The sequence below is a fragment of the Alligator mississippiensis genome, chromosome 16 (genome assembly GCF_030867095.1).
Source record: "Alligator mississippiensis isolate rAllMis1 chromosome 16, rAllMis1, whole genome shotgun sequence".
Classification (NCBI taxonomy): Eukaryota; Metazoa; Chordata; order Crocodylia; family Alligatoridae; genus Alligator; species Alligator mississippiensis.
This window is the reverse complement of record NC_081839.1, coordinates 23952911-23969161: the sequence shown is the minus strand read 5'-3', so window position 1 is coordinate 23969161 and position 16251 is coordinate 23952911.

The following is a 16251-nucleotide window of genomic DNA, read 5'->3' as shown; positions in this document are numbered from 1 at the left end:
AGTGGACATAATATACCTTGACTTTAACAAGGCTTGTGATATGGTCCCCCACAGCATTCTTGCAAGCAAGCTGAGGAAGTATGGGTTGGGTGAATGGACTGTAAGGTGGCTAAAAAGCTGACTGGTTTGTGGGGCAAAACAGGTAGTGATCAATGGCTCAATGTCTAGCTGGCAGCCAGTACTAAGAAGAGTGCCCCAGGTCGTGGGGCCAGTTTTGTTCAAAATCTTCCTTAGTAATTTGGAAGATGGGATGAGGTGCACCCTCAGCAAGGCCATGACACCAAGCTGCGAGGGGTGGTCGTAGATACATTGGAGGATAGGGCTAGGATTCAGAGTGACCTAGACATACTGGAAGATTGGGTCAAAAGAAACCTCGTGAGGTTCAACAAGGACAAGTGCAAAGTCCTGCACTTAAGACAGAACAATCCCATGCACCGGTACAGGCTGGGGCTGACTGGCTGGGCAGCAGCTCTGCAGAAAAGGACCTGGGGGTTACAGTGGACAATTAGGTGTATATGAGCCACAGTGTGCCCTTGTTGCCAAGAAGGCTAGCAGCATACTGGGCTGCATTAATAGGAGCATTTCCAGCAGATCAAGGGAAATAATTATTCCCCCCTATTCTGCACTGGTGAGGCCACATTTGGAGTACTGTGTCCAGTTCTGCCCCACTTCCCCCCTCCCCCACTATAGAAAGGATGTGGACAAGTTGGAGATAGTCCAGCGGAGAACAATAAAAATGGTTTGGGGGCTGAGGCACATGACTTCTGAGGGGAGGCTAAGGGAACTGGGTTTATTTAGTTTGGAGAAGAGAAGACTGAGGGGGGATTTGATAGCAGCTTTTAACTACCTGAAGGGTGTGTCCAAAGAGGATGGAGCTGGACTGTTCTCAGTGGTGGCAGATGACAGAACAAGGAGCAATGGGCTCAGGTTGCAGCAAAGGAAGTTTTAGGGTAGATATTAGGAAAAACGTTTTCACTAGGAGGGTGGTGAAGCACTGGCACAGGTTACCCAGAGAGGTGGTGGAGTCTCCATCCTTGGAGGCTTTTAAGCCCTGTCTAGATAAAGCCCTGGGCTGACCAGTTGGGGCTGGTCCTGCTTTGAGCAGGGGGTAGGATTAAATGTGACCTCCTGATGTCCCTTCCCACCCTAACTCTCTATGATACTAACAGGTCCCATAAATGAGGTAAGCTTGCAAAATATTTAAGGCCAGCATCTGCAGAGCGCTGGAATGGATGACAGCTTGGAGTCTGCTCATCTCCAAGATGTGGCTCCTCTGTTTTTGCAGCGATTTCAATGGTTTTCTTTATCAGCAGTGCCTGGCAGTACATGCGCACATGCCTCAGAAGTTTGGGCCGAGGAGCTCTGTGGCCTAGGAAATCGAGCAGACAATTGCACTAACTTGTTTCAGATCCTTAGCTCTGGGCATTATACATGTTCAACATTAAATGTATGGGAAGACTGCCAGGCAAAGCAAAACTCTTGCTAAATATGGACTACTCCCCATAGGCTTCCTTCTTGTCTTGTTTAATCCTGCCAGGTCTTTTCCCTAATGCAGGAACTCCAGGAGACCCTGTGACAAAACCTGGGGTGTCAGGGTGCTCCCAGAGATACACCCTGGGTTTGTGTCTTGCTCCCACACTTCTGAATGGGCATGCCCAAGTTATTAATTTGCCCAGAAATCGCAGTTTACCATCAATCCAATAACAGAAAAAACAAAAGGATTTATGAGAGAGAGAGAGACAGTGATCCAATACTTTGACTACAGAATACAGTAAAACAAAACTGGCAAAAGCCTTGCCCTACATTTAGACTACCACCTAGACCTCATAAAATTTCTATAAAATTTTTATGAAAATCCCCTGGCATCAACTTCCCCTCAGTCAGAGCCAGCTCGGTCCACCGGGGACCTCCAGTCCACCTCTCCTTGCAGGGAGCCCCCTCCTAACCATCACTGCCTCTACAACATGCCACGTGGCCCCTGCCCACCCACCTTCTGGGAAGCCAGAGAATCGTCTTAACTGGCTCTGCCTGTGGCTCCACGACAGACGCCTTCTCTCAGGAGTGATTTTTTTAGTTCCCAGCAGGCCTCCTTCCTATCACATAACTTCTCAATTTTTATCACCATGGAAGGCAGGCCCAGTCTGGCATGGGTGCAGATGACTGGATGATTCTTCAACCTTGAAAATAAAAGTGCAGCGGTAATATGTGCCAGCCTGTACTAGCTTCATCTTGGTAGCATTGGAAACCAATTGCATGGGCTTAATAACAGGCTAGAACTAAGCATCTACACCTAGTACACACAGAGTTTGGATTTGGTTGCTAAGCCCATGTCACTAGGCATGCCTTCACTAGGGCTGTGTGAAGCTTTGGGTGCTGATTCGATTCAGAGAAGATTCGGCCCGATTCGGTGGCTGAATTGCCAAATCTGAATTGAATCAGGGGACCAATAAAAAGGTCCAAATTGATTTGAAGATCTCCGAATCTTCAGAAAAGATTTGGGGAGCTCTGATGATTCAGACAGTCCCTGGCGGCTGCAGCAGGGAGCTGGAGCCAGACTTGGAGCTGGTAAGTAAGGGGTGGGGGAGGGGACCATGGCGGGGACCCCTCCCAGGCCCCAGTCCCCTGACCCCTGCCTGCTCCCCCAGCAGATTTGGCTGAATCGATTCGGGACAGTGATTTGAATCACCAAATCGAATCACTGTCCCCTGAATCGCCTGAATCCGAAGCGAATGCTAGCTGCTTTGCACAGGCCTAGTCTTCACTGTGATTATTTCCCAAGCTAGCTACAATCACATATGCAGCCTATTGTGTTAGTATATTCTTTAAGAGCTTGCTCGCTCTTTGAGCGGGGTGGGGGATATGAGCCACAATATGTTTCACTGGAGTTCAATATCCCAACCCCGCAGTGAAGTGCATTAAAACAACTTGCACCTCTTGTGAGTCTTCTTCTGAGGACCTAACTGGTGAACAAATGAGCTTAGCCTCACTGCCCCTTGGCATTTTGGTTTTGTAGATAGGGAAACTGACTCATAAAGTGGTTAATGGCCTGTTCTGCAAAGGGGCTGGGCCTATGCAAAGGGCTGTGATTGACCTCACTACTTCTAATTGATAGGTGAAAAATGACTCACCCTAACTTCAGCAGCACCGGCAAGGTGGATTCCTGGGCCCAGTGCTGTTGCAAAGACTTTGTACTGTTAAAGGCACAGGTCTTACATGTCACTATGCGATTTTATCTCTGTGAAGGAGCAGAATTGGGAATACAGCAGGGCGTGTCCAGATGAGCGCAGTCACGCAGTATCTGGGTATCTAGGGATCCACAAAAAAAAATGGGAAAAAAACCTTGAAGCAGCGCATGGTCAGGTAGCATGCACTGCTAAAAAGCAGAGCCGGGCCACTCGTAGCTGCACTCTGGCTGCCGGCCAGGCTCTGCCCAGCAGGATTGCTGTGGCTGCAGCTCTGGGAGGCCCCCAGGACCCCAGGTAAGGCTGCTGGGTGCTGGCCCCAGTCTCCCCTATGCCAGCTGGGGTTACTTGCCACATGCCAAGCGCATGGTACGGGTGTTCCCTGGGGACAAGAAGCAGTGGCACAAGGTGTCCCGCTGCTACTTGGCCCCAGGGAACCAAATATCCACACATGTCTGGACACACCCCTAGGGTGTAAACACACAAGAGAGCCTTTTGTTCTGGGTTCCTACAGATTGCACCAGTTCACTGTCCCATTTCAAACACTTTTGAAGATAAAATGCGCTAACACTTTACACCCTCCCCTGGTGCTCAGGCAGTGTCTGTGCTATTCATATACAGCCACATCAATAATATATCAAATTATCAATGCCATGCAGAGATTGTCAAGGTTAAACCAGTGGCTCAAATCCAGCTTATACCAGGACTCATTATCCAAAAATGCCTGCTACATATGTCCAGTGATCTACAAGAACACCAAATAGACCCCAGTCTTCTTTGAATAATGTACCACAACCACCTGCTATTGATGTGTTTTGGCTTTCCAGGCAATGAGTCTAAGAACTGAATGGGCCATAGAAGCTGAACTGCCTTCACATCCCTTTGCCAATCCCTTGGATCAGAATGAGGCACCTTCATGGGGAAGAAACTTCCCATTTCCCTGGGCCATACTGCCAGATGGATTGAAGAGCACTCTGTCATCAGGGCTGACAATCCAGCACCTGTCACCAGCATCATATTCACTAAAAAGAGCTACTTTAGACAAGCTGTGACTGGACACCAACATGAATAACCAGGAGAGCCCACCGGCCAGGAGCAAGTGCAAGCCATCTATTCTTCTTCTGGTTGCCTGGCGAACTCCCAGTGGAAACAGTGAGCTGGGGGTCACTGCTCCCTCTCCACCTCCTCCCTCCCAGGTTTTGTTAACAAACTCTTAACATGCTCCCTGCATCCTTCAAAGAGATCACTCATGGCAGCCTCATCTGATAAGGCCCAGAGGAGTTGGCAGCCTTTCAGCAGCTATTTGTCAGTCTTACAGAGGAGACGAGATGTATTCAGTATCTGCTTAATGTCCATTCTTTACAGTAGGTCCATCTCTGGGGGTACCATAGGGAGCTGCACCAGGGATAAATTTGGCTCATTGATCATAATGAAAGCAAGACTCACTGGTAGGCAAGTCTCTACTAGGGTATTACTGTAACTCTTGCTGTTGGTTCTGCTCTTTGCACATTGAAACCAATAGCATATTGACATGTACTTCACCGGTGTGCTTGCCCAACTGAAGCAATCAGTAGCAAAAAATGAACTAAAAAAGCATCCAAAGTGAGTCTAACTGGGCTCATATACACAAGACACTTAATGCACAGTAGCATAATAACACTAGGCATGTGCCAGTCAAAAACTGTGCTAATATGCTACTGCTCCGTGTTATTGGGCTACTGCACAGTAAGCATCACAAAAAGAACTGTGCACCGGTGCTACTGCGCAGTAACTGCAGTTACTGTGCACTTAGTTAGTACTTCATTAAACATGTACTAAACTAAATCCGCAGTAACTACTGCACATTAATGAACGTGTAGAAGCACCCACTGAGGACTGCAGGAGGGGACAAACATTGAGTAAAGCACAGTGTAGTGTTTTGTCTTCAGTGCCGTACCAGTAGTTATGTGTATACTGGGAAGAGGAAGGACAAAAGCAGTTCCCTACTGCACCGTTAAAAGGCTGTTGCAAGAGCCAGTGCAAATAAGTTACTGTGTTATGCTTACACTCAGGCAATAAAACAAGGATTGGTTGGAACTCAGTAGCTGAATAAAGCAGTGACTGTCATTCCTTGGCCTGCAATGATTTCTGAGGAACCCAGGGGCTCGTGTATTGGAGGAGTCAGTGTACAAATGATGGCTAGACCTCACACATATGTAAAGGAACTTGGATCAATGGCTGGACAAACCATGCTTTGGGGCTGGCAAAGGATTTGTAACTGAAGCATAAGGTGCAGATTTGGTAGCGAGGGGTATATGCATGCATTTGCTAAAGGTCAGCTCAAATTCAAAGGGAAGCAACAAGCAGCAACAGTACATACAAACAACACAGGTGCCCTTAAAAAGGCTGAACTATATTGGCACGCTGGCACTTTGCAGCTTGGTCTCTTTGAGCCAAACAATCTAAGTTGGTAGATGGGTGGAGAGGAAAATAAAACATCTAGAAAACAGGAACTGAAATTACTGAAGACTAAACTGAGTGATGAGCTCTCTAGAAATATCTACCCCTAGATAGATAGACAGACAGAGAGGTAAATTGTGTATGGAAATAAATAGATAAATATGACAGGGCTGCAAAGCCTGAAGAGTTGGTATTTTAGACAGAGAGACTCTTTCTAATGGTATGCACATCGTTTCAAGGCAGAAATGCATCACCAGTAATTATGTTTTTATTGTGATAGATTAATTGACTTGACAAATTCTGAACAGCAGGCGTGGGCTCATGTGGGGGAATGAGCTGCCAATCAGTAAGATCTATACTCTGTGCTCCCCTCTGAGATGAGGAATTGACAGTGATGCTCATAGCTAATTCCAGCTCTGATGCGAGCTGCCTTCAATTTCTGCAGATTCATTTGGGCCAAGCTCCTGTTTGACCTGTTGACCAGGGCTTCTTGGGAGAGATTAGCATCTTTATGAGAAGAGACAGCTCTGTCAGTCTTGGAGGGGAATCGTGTCACATCCAAAGGCAGCTATTCAATGAAGAATTAAGAAGAAGAAGGGGTGAGGGAAAGGGTCTGGGCATGTGAAATGATTCATGAAGCAGAAACTCCAAGACGGAAGCAGGGAAACTAAGTGGAAAACGTTTTTCAGCTTCCCTTCACCTGACAAGCTCTACAGCTTTTTACCGAGGAGTCTGTCCCTGCTAGCGAATTTTGGAGAGCTGATTTAATCATCCAAGGCAAAGCAGCTCATTCCCTATATACCTGAGCTGGGATGCAGTGAGAAGGAGTGGTGGTGGGGTACATAGCTGGGATAACGAGAGGACAGGTTTGGGTGCTGAGCCAGGAAGAGAAGGGTCAGTGCTGGAGAACTGAACCTAGCTAAATGGGGGTTAGTGTGAGGCCCAGAGCTGAAAGAGATAAGGGCTCGGGTAGGACACTGAGTCAGGACAGGGATTGGAGAGGATCAGGGTGGAGCACTAAGCAGAGGGATTCAAACCACTAGCCCTGTTTACTCCTTTCCATGTGGAAAGTCTTCACCATTTTCTTTCCAGGGTGGAAATCTTGCCCTGTGTGTGCGTGTCAGCTCTGGTGAGCGAGCAGACAGCCTTCTGCTTGCTATTACAGCTGCAGGTGGCTCCTGCCACTGCCTGGCTGGGGATGCCAGGGCGGGCTTTTGGAGTCAGCACTTTCCACTCCTGACACTGTTTGCTTTCCAAGCCGGGTCTCTCCCGCTGTGCAGAGGCTTCTGAACACCATCCAACAGAAACTTTCCAGCCCCTCCGACGTCCTTTCCCTCGGCCGTCTGCTCCACTGAGAGCTGGTGTTCCCTGGCCCTGCTTTAAAGCCATCCGCACAATGCGCTATTGTGCCAGGCTGCTCTGTGTGAGGGAAGAGAGAGAGGACTTCAGATTCATCGAGGACAGGCTCCTCAGGATCTGAGGCACTGCCTAAAAGCTGACTGTGACATTTCAAGGCCTGACACCAACATCCCTGAAGTCGCTGGGTTGCTGGAGGTATCTGTTTCTCTTTGGGCGGTCTATCCCAGGTTCTTTCGTTTTGTCCCACCAGTTCCACTGACAGGGGCAGGATTGGGCTGTGTGGTGCTACCTTCTTTTGTTTTGGGGTGATAGGTCCCGTGCTGATGCATGGAGGGAGAGTCTCTGTAAGACCCCAGTAGCTTGAGAGAAGGGCAAGGAAAGGCAGTGTTAACAGCTACCAATATTAAATTAGCTAACAAAGGAGGACGTTCAGCAGGAAAGCATAACTGAGCAGCTCTGGATGCTTCTCAAATCCACATAGTGGGTCAAGATGGGCAGTGGGCTCCCTGTCAGGGACTAAGCCTAGCAGAGCCTGGAAAGACACCCTGCCCACGGCATCCTTTCGGTTCTGAGCGCCACGCAGGCTCTGAGGCTGCTTCATAACTGACCGAGCAGGGGCAAAGTAAGGTAGTGCAGCCCCTTCTATGGTCATCATGATTGCCCTAAATTGTACCCCGGCCTCAATAGCTTCCACAGCACGTTGCAGGGGTGCAGAATCAGCAGGGCTCAGGTCCACCTCGGCTACACCAGGTCACCCCCTTCCCCCACCTGATGCCTCCCTTTCCCTTGCCCTGTCACCCACCCCCACTCCCTGCCCTTACATACAATCCAGGCCCACTTCTTTTTTACAGCTCATCCCAAGACCCATCTCCTGTCCAATTGCCCTTCGTGTATTCCTACTTTCAGTCCCCTTCCTCATGATCCACACAGACCTCGTCTCCTGCTCCCTATCACTGAATCCCAGCTGTACTCCCACTCCCCACTGCCTGAGTCCCACTTCCCTGCCTAGTCAGATGGCAGGGACTCAGTAGCTCACAAACCATGCAAAGCTACTGCTGTCTTCATTTGCCATGACTCAGATGGCCCCTCCTTCCCCTTTTGTGATGTTGTAACAGTCCATTGACAAGTCCAGTAACCATGGAGAGAAGTAACAAGGATCTAGTTCATGTGCTTTTACTTCTATCAGTGAGATGTACCAGTTGGAAGCAAGGAAGAGAAGCCAACGTCATGTAACCAGCCAACTATCCACAGACCACCAGCAAGCACTCCTCAGACCACCAGGGGACCCATGGACCACAACGAGGGAACTGATCACCCCTCTGATTTATAGTGAGCCAATCATTACATTAACCAGCCAGCATCAAAGTGACTTCATTTTACCAAGCAACTGGTCACAGCTGTGTGCTCCTTCTTAAAGTGGAATGTGTGCCTGGTGGTAGGTGGCAGCAAAAAGAAAAGTGATTTTATCCTGTGGTGCCATCACGCCCTTCCTGCAGATGGTTTCCATATGTGGGATGTGGACTGGGACCCAGTGGCAGCTAAAGGAGAAAGCCATCCTTCCCACTCCAAAGCAAGCAGCTCTCAAAGCCCTTTGAGCTACTCTCTTGTGTTCATTCCATGCTAAAACACCTTACTCAACTGATGAACAAAAGTCAAAGAGTAAAGCTTTAACTCCCATGAAGACCCCTATTTAGGGGCTTAAGTGGCACAGAGGACTTGTGCTTGTCCATCTGAATTTAACCCAGGTCGAACAACTGCAAAATGATGATCCTGAGGATTTTTGTTTCAGCTGGATTCACACTCCTTTGATCCCTGCTTTTTGCCAGTTCTCAAGCAAAGGTATCACTGTCTGCATTGCTAATCTAGCTACATTTTCATACTGGAGCAACCCCACTGGTTCTGAAGCTCCTTGCTGGCAGGAACATGCATGGGACCAATGGGCGTTTTTACGTGTGCTCCGGGGGTGCTGGTGGGAGGGGGGAATTAGAGCAACTTGGACAGCCACTCTAATTAAAGCACCCGCAGCATCTTGTGTATCGGAGTCCCCAGGCTTTAAAATGGCAGCGGGGCACTTTAACTAAAGTTTGTCCCATAAGCTAAAGTGCCCCCCACTGGCATTTAGGGTGCTGAAAGAAGTGACAATTTTTGTCCAATATGGCCACAGAAAGTGGTATATAGCTGTGACCAAACACCAGTGCATGGCTGCAGAGAGCTTAAAAATGACTGACTGGGTGAAAAGCTGACCCCTCATTGCAAGAGGTATCAGATAAAGACATTTAAAAATGTAGCATCTTTTGTAATTTGTCTGTGCTGTAGCTGTTTTCAGAACGGGAGGGAGGAAAGGGAGCAGTCTGGGGTTGTTTTCAGGCCCCCTGCAAGGTGGGACAGGTGTATTGGAGCCCCCCTCCCTAAGATGGGGGGCTCCAGTCCACCTTCCGCACCTTTCAGCACCAGCTGGGGAGCCCCAGGAATGATCTCCCTTCACTGCCTTTCCCCACTCCCAATCTGAAAATAGCAAACACCGGCAGAGAGTCCTGGCTGTTGCTAGGGCAAAGCAGCTGCAGGCTCCCAGGACCACAGCTAGATCCCCCTCGCCCCTGCAACCAACAGTGAGCTTCTGTCTGGTTGCAGGGACGGCTGTAACTCCGAACACTTTGCAGAATACATCTGAATTACAGCTGGGAGCTGCACTTCTGTCTGCACTTAGAGCCGGACACCGATGCAAGAGATGCTGAGGCTGACTGGAGTGTACTAATTAGCTTGCTCCAGCAGACTCTGCTCCAACACACTAATTACAGCACATCGGAGCAGCCTCCCAGCACATCTACAGGCACATAATACATTTTAATAGAGTATTGCAGGATGCTGACTGGTGCTAGAGATAGTTTGAAGACTACAACAAAGGTGTCAGAGCCAGGAGGCCTGGGGGTCCCTTGCCACTGCCCTGTTGAGGATTTGGAGAGCACCCTAGCACTCTTCCTTCATGTCCTATATAAAACTTCACCCATATGTAATGTGATCAGATGACTCATCTCTGGGATGAAAAGTGTGCGGCTACCACCCCACCCCACACAATTGGTGGGGATTTGGTCATGATAGCTGCCATGAGAAGCCACAATGCATTTACCCAGATTAGGAGAGAAGGATAGAGTTAACACTCAGTTGAAATGGTCTTTCAAAGAAGGTGTGCAGCATATCAAATGGCTCTTTGAAACTGATTTTGGGAGTCAGAAGACTTGGGCTCTACTCCCATCTCTGCCAGACAATTTGACACATTGCCCTCTCTGTTCCTCAGTTTCCCTATTTGTAAAACCAGGTCACCAGTTCACCTGCTTGTAAATCACTGGGAGATCCCTGAATGAAAAGCAGAACATGAGAGTTAAGTGTCACCCTCATTACTTAAAAATGGCTTAGGTGCTGCAGAAAACCATGTGCTGTTCATCTGATGTGATATCTCTGTTCTTTTGAAGCCTCATATACTTCAAAGAAATGAAAAATAAACAAGGATTTGTACTCATCAGACCCTGTAGCAGCCAAGGGAGATGGAGTGCTGGTAATCCCTCACCATATTATAGCATAAATACTTCCCTGATGAATCCCCAACCGGTCCTGAGTGAGAGTCACAGACAATGCATTTGGGGTGGTTGTTTTATACATTCACAGGCAGCCGAATGGGGTGACTATGCCAGATAACCACGTCATGGAAAACATTACTCACCCCAACCAGCAGCAGAGGCTCCCCCATGAGCACGTAGGGCTGGGAAGTGTGTGCTCACCCTTGCATTAGATAACAATTCATTTGGCATTAGCCTCCAGACTGCTCAATGCTTAATGCCCCTCCAGACTTTTCCTTCCCAGCTGTAAATAAATCCACATGTTTTGTAGCATGGTGCATCCTGATTCATTCAGCTCCCTGCCCCCAACACAGCACCAGCTGGGAACGTGTTTCATTCATGAATCTGAATGCAGGGGGAAGGAATAATCCTGAAGTGTTTGAATGCACCTTGTGCAGCAAACCTGGGTCAAATGCACAGAAGCTGAATCAGAACAGAATGGAGATTGCTTTGGTGGTTTGAGGAGCTTGGTTTTGCTTCCAGCAAATAATGGTGTGGCTGTGGTCTGGACAAGAATGCTTGTGCTAGCTAATATAGGTAGCACATGTGGTGGATTGTGCAGTTGTTACTGCACAGTCATTTAGTACTTGCTTAACCAAGTACTAAATGACTGTCCAGTAACTGGCAATACTGCACAGTCCCATTGCATGGTTATTTTTAGATGCTACCGTGCAGTAGCTTGTTACTACTGCATAGTAGTGTTGCCGTCACAGTTAGTGCCCAGCAATGCTACTGTGCCATAATAATGAGCTTGTTGCTACTGTACTGTGGCTTCTTGTGTAGACATGCCCCTTACCAATGAAGATACAGGACATGAATTTCAGCATGAGCTAGATGATCAAATGTATACACAGCATTCCCAGCAGCCTTGTGCAGCCCATACTGAAATCCATACAATCCCATCTTCACCACTATTGTTTCCTTGTTCTAGTTGGATTAAAACTAATGTGGGATTGTCCATTCACACTGGAAGGACACTTTCTCTCGCTGTGCAGACATATACCCATAGTCTCTGCAGCTGAGTTCACCCTCTGGAGAATGGAGGTAATCCTATTTTCTTACCTCACTGATGTACTGGGGGAATAAATACATTTAGGGTTATTATATGCTGGGATGTAATAAGAACAGGAGCTTTAGACACTGGGCACTAACAGATGCTTCAGAGATTGGTGCAAGAAACAGTTCAGTAAGCATTTATAGCTTAATGTGTCCCCAGGGAAAATGTCCTCTGGATGCAGTTGGAGATTACAGCTCATGCCCTGAGGCAGGAACATTTTGAGACTTTCCAAAACACTCAGTTACTCCTTAAATCATTTCCTGTTACGGCACTGGGGCACACTCTTTTTAAACATGGTCACCGAAGCGTGAAGTCAAGAACAAGGAATTGCATGCAGGGAAAGATGGGCCAAGTGCTGCTCTGTCCTGGTCTGGCAGAACTACAGTGGGAAATTTGCTTCCGTTCTGAGTAACTCATTACTGAAAAGACAGTGCAAACCTGGAGACAATTCAGAGAAGAACTATCTGAAGGTTGAGGGGGCTGGAGGAGCTGATCAGGAAAGTTAGACATGCAAAGCTCACTTAACAGATGACTGAGAGGCATGGTAACAGTTTGCAAGTACTTGAAGAGTATAAACACAAGGATGGAAAGGAATGACTGAGAATGCTTACTTGGGGTTGTTTCAGTGACTTTGGTGTAATGGGATAAATTTAGGCAAAAGGAAAATGTGGGCTGACTATCAAAGAAAGCTCCTTGACAGAGAGATAGATTAGGCTTTGGAATAGTCTCCCTAGGGAAACAGTGGAAACCTTGTTGCTTGGGAGTTTTACAAATATGCTGATGACAAAGCACTAATTAATGTCCTGTAGGGAACAATTCTGTATTGACTGAGAAGATAGACTGGATGGCAACTAATTGGTCTATCCATCTCTTGTTTCCTTGGGCTCTGTTTGCACCCGAATCCCAGTTTAATGACACTAAGGTCAGTGGAGCTACAATAAAAATGAATTTGGCTCCCCTATGGTCCGTTACAGGAATGGTGTTTGCATGGAGCAGTCCACCTCGTGTCTTTTGCTAACGCTATTTTAGAGCCTGAAATAGAAGGTGCTGCAATGCGTCAAACTAGGTTGGGCTGCAGAATTTCTGGCCCAGAAGCACAGCAAATCTAGTGGAAACACCTGAACTGATACGATTTTCAGACCACACTTGCAACAGAAACCAATCCAGAGAGCTTTGAAGGAGAAGCCAGATTTCTGAGGGCTCCTTCAGTTCTGAGGTTTGCTGACTATCCTGGGGGCGGTACATTTTTTCTTGCATCAGGAATGCACTGGATTCACGATATTCATTTTGTAGAGGTTCCTGTAACACTGCCTGCTAGTTAGTGGGTCCAAATTTAGAGTTTCCTAAAAGGGTGGGAAAAGAGGAGGAGGAACAACTTGGCATTGCAAAACCTGGCACATACATGGATCTATTCGTTGGAAATTCACAGATGGCATCATCTCGCTGTTGGGAGAGAATCAGAAGAGGAATGTAGGCAGGTGCTTATCCTAATCTAATCTCTAATATCGTCCACGGAAGAGAGCAGGGCAGATTCTCAGGTGGTGTAAACTGACAAAGTTCTATTGACTTCAATGGAGTTACACCAGTTTACACCAGGTCAAGTTTTGGCTTGTACAGTCCAAAATCTTTGGCTTTATGAACAAAAAAATGGACAATAAAATAATGCGCCAACTTAACCAATCTACCCAGGCTTGGTTCTTCTAGAATTCCTCTCTCAGGACAGCTCAGCCCACCCTCTAGACCAGGGGCGGGCAATTATTTTGGGCGGAGGGCCGCTTACTGAGTTTTGGCAAGCCATCGAGGACCACATGACAGGCAGCCCAGGGCAGATCAATATTAATTTTCTAAATTTTTTAGGGGCCCTGCAAGCCAGATAGAATGGCTTGGCAGGCCACATCCAGCCCCCAGGCTGGATTTTGCCTGCCCTGATCTAGATTCTCTTTCCCCAGAGAACATTTACCCACCCTTTATACTGGCAGAATTGAGTTTCCTGACTCAATGAGCCAGCAGTGCCTGCTTAACTGTTTCTTATCAAGACTGCAAAAAGATTAGGGTGTTTCAAGCAAATCTTATCAACTAGTTACAGTGAAACCAAGTAGGAACAGAATGGCAGCTGCTTCAGTATCCCAATTTGGTATGAAAAATTAAAATAAACAGCCCACAGAGTGACATTTTTTTTTCCTAATTTCCACCGTTTTGTCACAGGATACATGGTTAGGGAAGATCTTTGGCTGCCTATATATCTAATTAGAATGTGTCAGAGCAGACTCGATTAATTCAGTCCACTCCACGGTCTAATCTGAATGCTCTGGCGTGGCCTCATCATCACATGTATAACCCCCTGCGGATTTAAAAATGGCAGTTGGGGTGCTTTAACTAAACCTTGTCGAAATGAGGTTTAGAAACCATGTCCTGTGGCCACTTTTTAAACCCAGGGGGGCTCAATACAAGTGAAGGTGAGGCATTTTAAATGGAGTGACTCTCCGGGAATCGCTCTAATTAAAACGTACCTTTCACCCTTGTGCACATGTACAGGAAGCCTTTATGTTTAGACACCATGGTAATAGGCACCAGTGAAATATTCACAGGTCAGAATGGACAGAGATTTCAATGGCAGGAGGACCAGGAAAAATAGGCTACAAAGAAAGCCCTTGAGACTCACAGGTATATGACTGGAATCTGGGCTGAGTCCTTGCCAACACTGGCCCTTCCCTGCAGCAAGCAATGCATGGGCCTTGGCAGAAAACATCACAGGGCCTTTCAATGTGAACACTGTTAACATCTGTTTCTAATCTGACTGCCAGCTTACAATCTTCTCCCCCACCTCCCTCGCCCCCTCCTCTCCCCCTAGTCTGGTTAAGCGGAAAGACCTTGTTGGAGCAAAGTTCCCCGTAAATCACTGGGAACGCTGCAGTGCTCTGTATCACTGGAGGCTCATTTTTCATTACAAATGTAGAAAGCAAACAGAGGGCAGTGCAGGAACTGCTGCTCTCAGCATTAAGCACAGCTGCCCGGTTCCCTGGGAAAGTGCCTGGGTCAGCTACGCTGGCATGGCCTAGTTTGTGCTTAAGCTGATGCTTTGCTTTGCCATGAGAAATACTGGTGACATTTGGAGGGGGTGGGTTTTTCCCCCCCTCCCCCATTTTGGGGTCTTGTTGCTTGTGTGAGGTCTGACAAGGAGGCTTTCATGTCCAATCCAATCTCTGCTGACAAAAATAGGCACTGAGCGGTTTGTGCCGGCACAAGAAAAAGAGAGCGAGGGTGGGAGGGAGATGAAATGAAAATAAATAAATAACGGGAAGCCAATGCAGACCTCGCACTTCACATCCAAGGCTGCAGAGGGGCTCTGGAGGAGGGGTCAGTGCAGCACTGGAAGTCACTCTCGTGGGAGGTCTCAAAGCATGTGTGAGCAGCAGTGTATAGGCAACATGGGGCGAGATCCTGCATGGGTGTAGATCGCTGTTGCTCAGTCTATACCCGCAGAGGATCTGGATAGACTGCCTTAGAAAATCTCTGCAAGATCCTTCTAGATGCCAGATGTTATAGGCCAGGGCTGCTCCTCATCATTATAATAACTAATATCTTTGATACTACTGTAGAGTACAAACTCTTTGGGGTTGAGAGCTATATGTTTGTACTGTGTCCGCACAAGATGCCAGCGCCTGCGTGCCACTGCTAGAGAGTTGACAAATACCCAATGGCAATTAATCAAACTAACTAGATTCATTGTTGTTATATTATTTGGTCTAGTGCTCATTCCTCTGGCACCTAGACTATCATGCAGGGTATCCACCTTGTTAGAGAGGAAATAACCATGCCCTGCACCTATTGGAGAGCACCGGATCTGTGTTCCTGTAGCTCATCTCCCAGACTTTGCCTGTGGCCAGTGTCTACAGGGGCCTGTTCAGAGCCAGAACCAATCCCCTCACCATAGCTTGCAAAGGGTTTGGAGATCCCTTAGCCTGAAACTCATAATTGACTGCCAACAGCTCCCAGAGTGAGTCCAACAACCAAGAATCAGCCAAGCCTGTGGGATCCCCTCTGTCTCCCTGTGAAGGATATGGTAACTCTAGGTTGTTTGCAGTAGGAATCTGCTTCTGGTTTGTACTATTACAGCAATGCAAAGTACCTCCAATATCCCAAAGATCTAGGAGCTTTATCCCATCAGAAACTCTCAGGCCTAGTAGGTGGATTTTACTGATCGTCTTCCAGAAAGTTCTTGACATCCTTTCATCTTGACTCTTCCAAATCCTGGCGGGGTTTAAAAAACACACAACTTTACTTTCTGGTGTAGCGAGGAGTCCCTCAGCCTGCCAGGAGGCCAGACAGATGTGTGTGGCTATTCAGGGCCTCTTACTACAGGGCTGGCTGGGATGGAATCTGGAGCTTTTGCTTTAATTCAGCAAAAGCTCAGCTTCCAAGCTTCCTCATATTACTACTTCATCATCTTCTCAGTTACTCACAGACTCTTGTATATTTTGGGTATCTGCCCCAACTTATTAACTGTCATGTAATAAAGCTTTCAGCAGCTCTGCAATTCGCAGGGCTCGGCTTTGAAAGTCCTATCTCTGGCAACCCCCCCCACCCCATACCTGTCTTT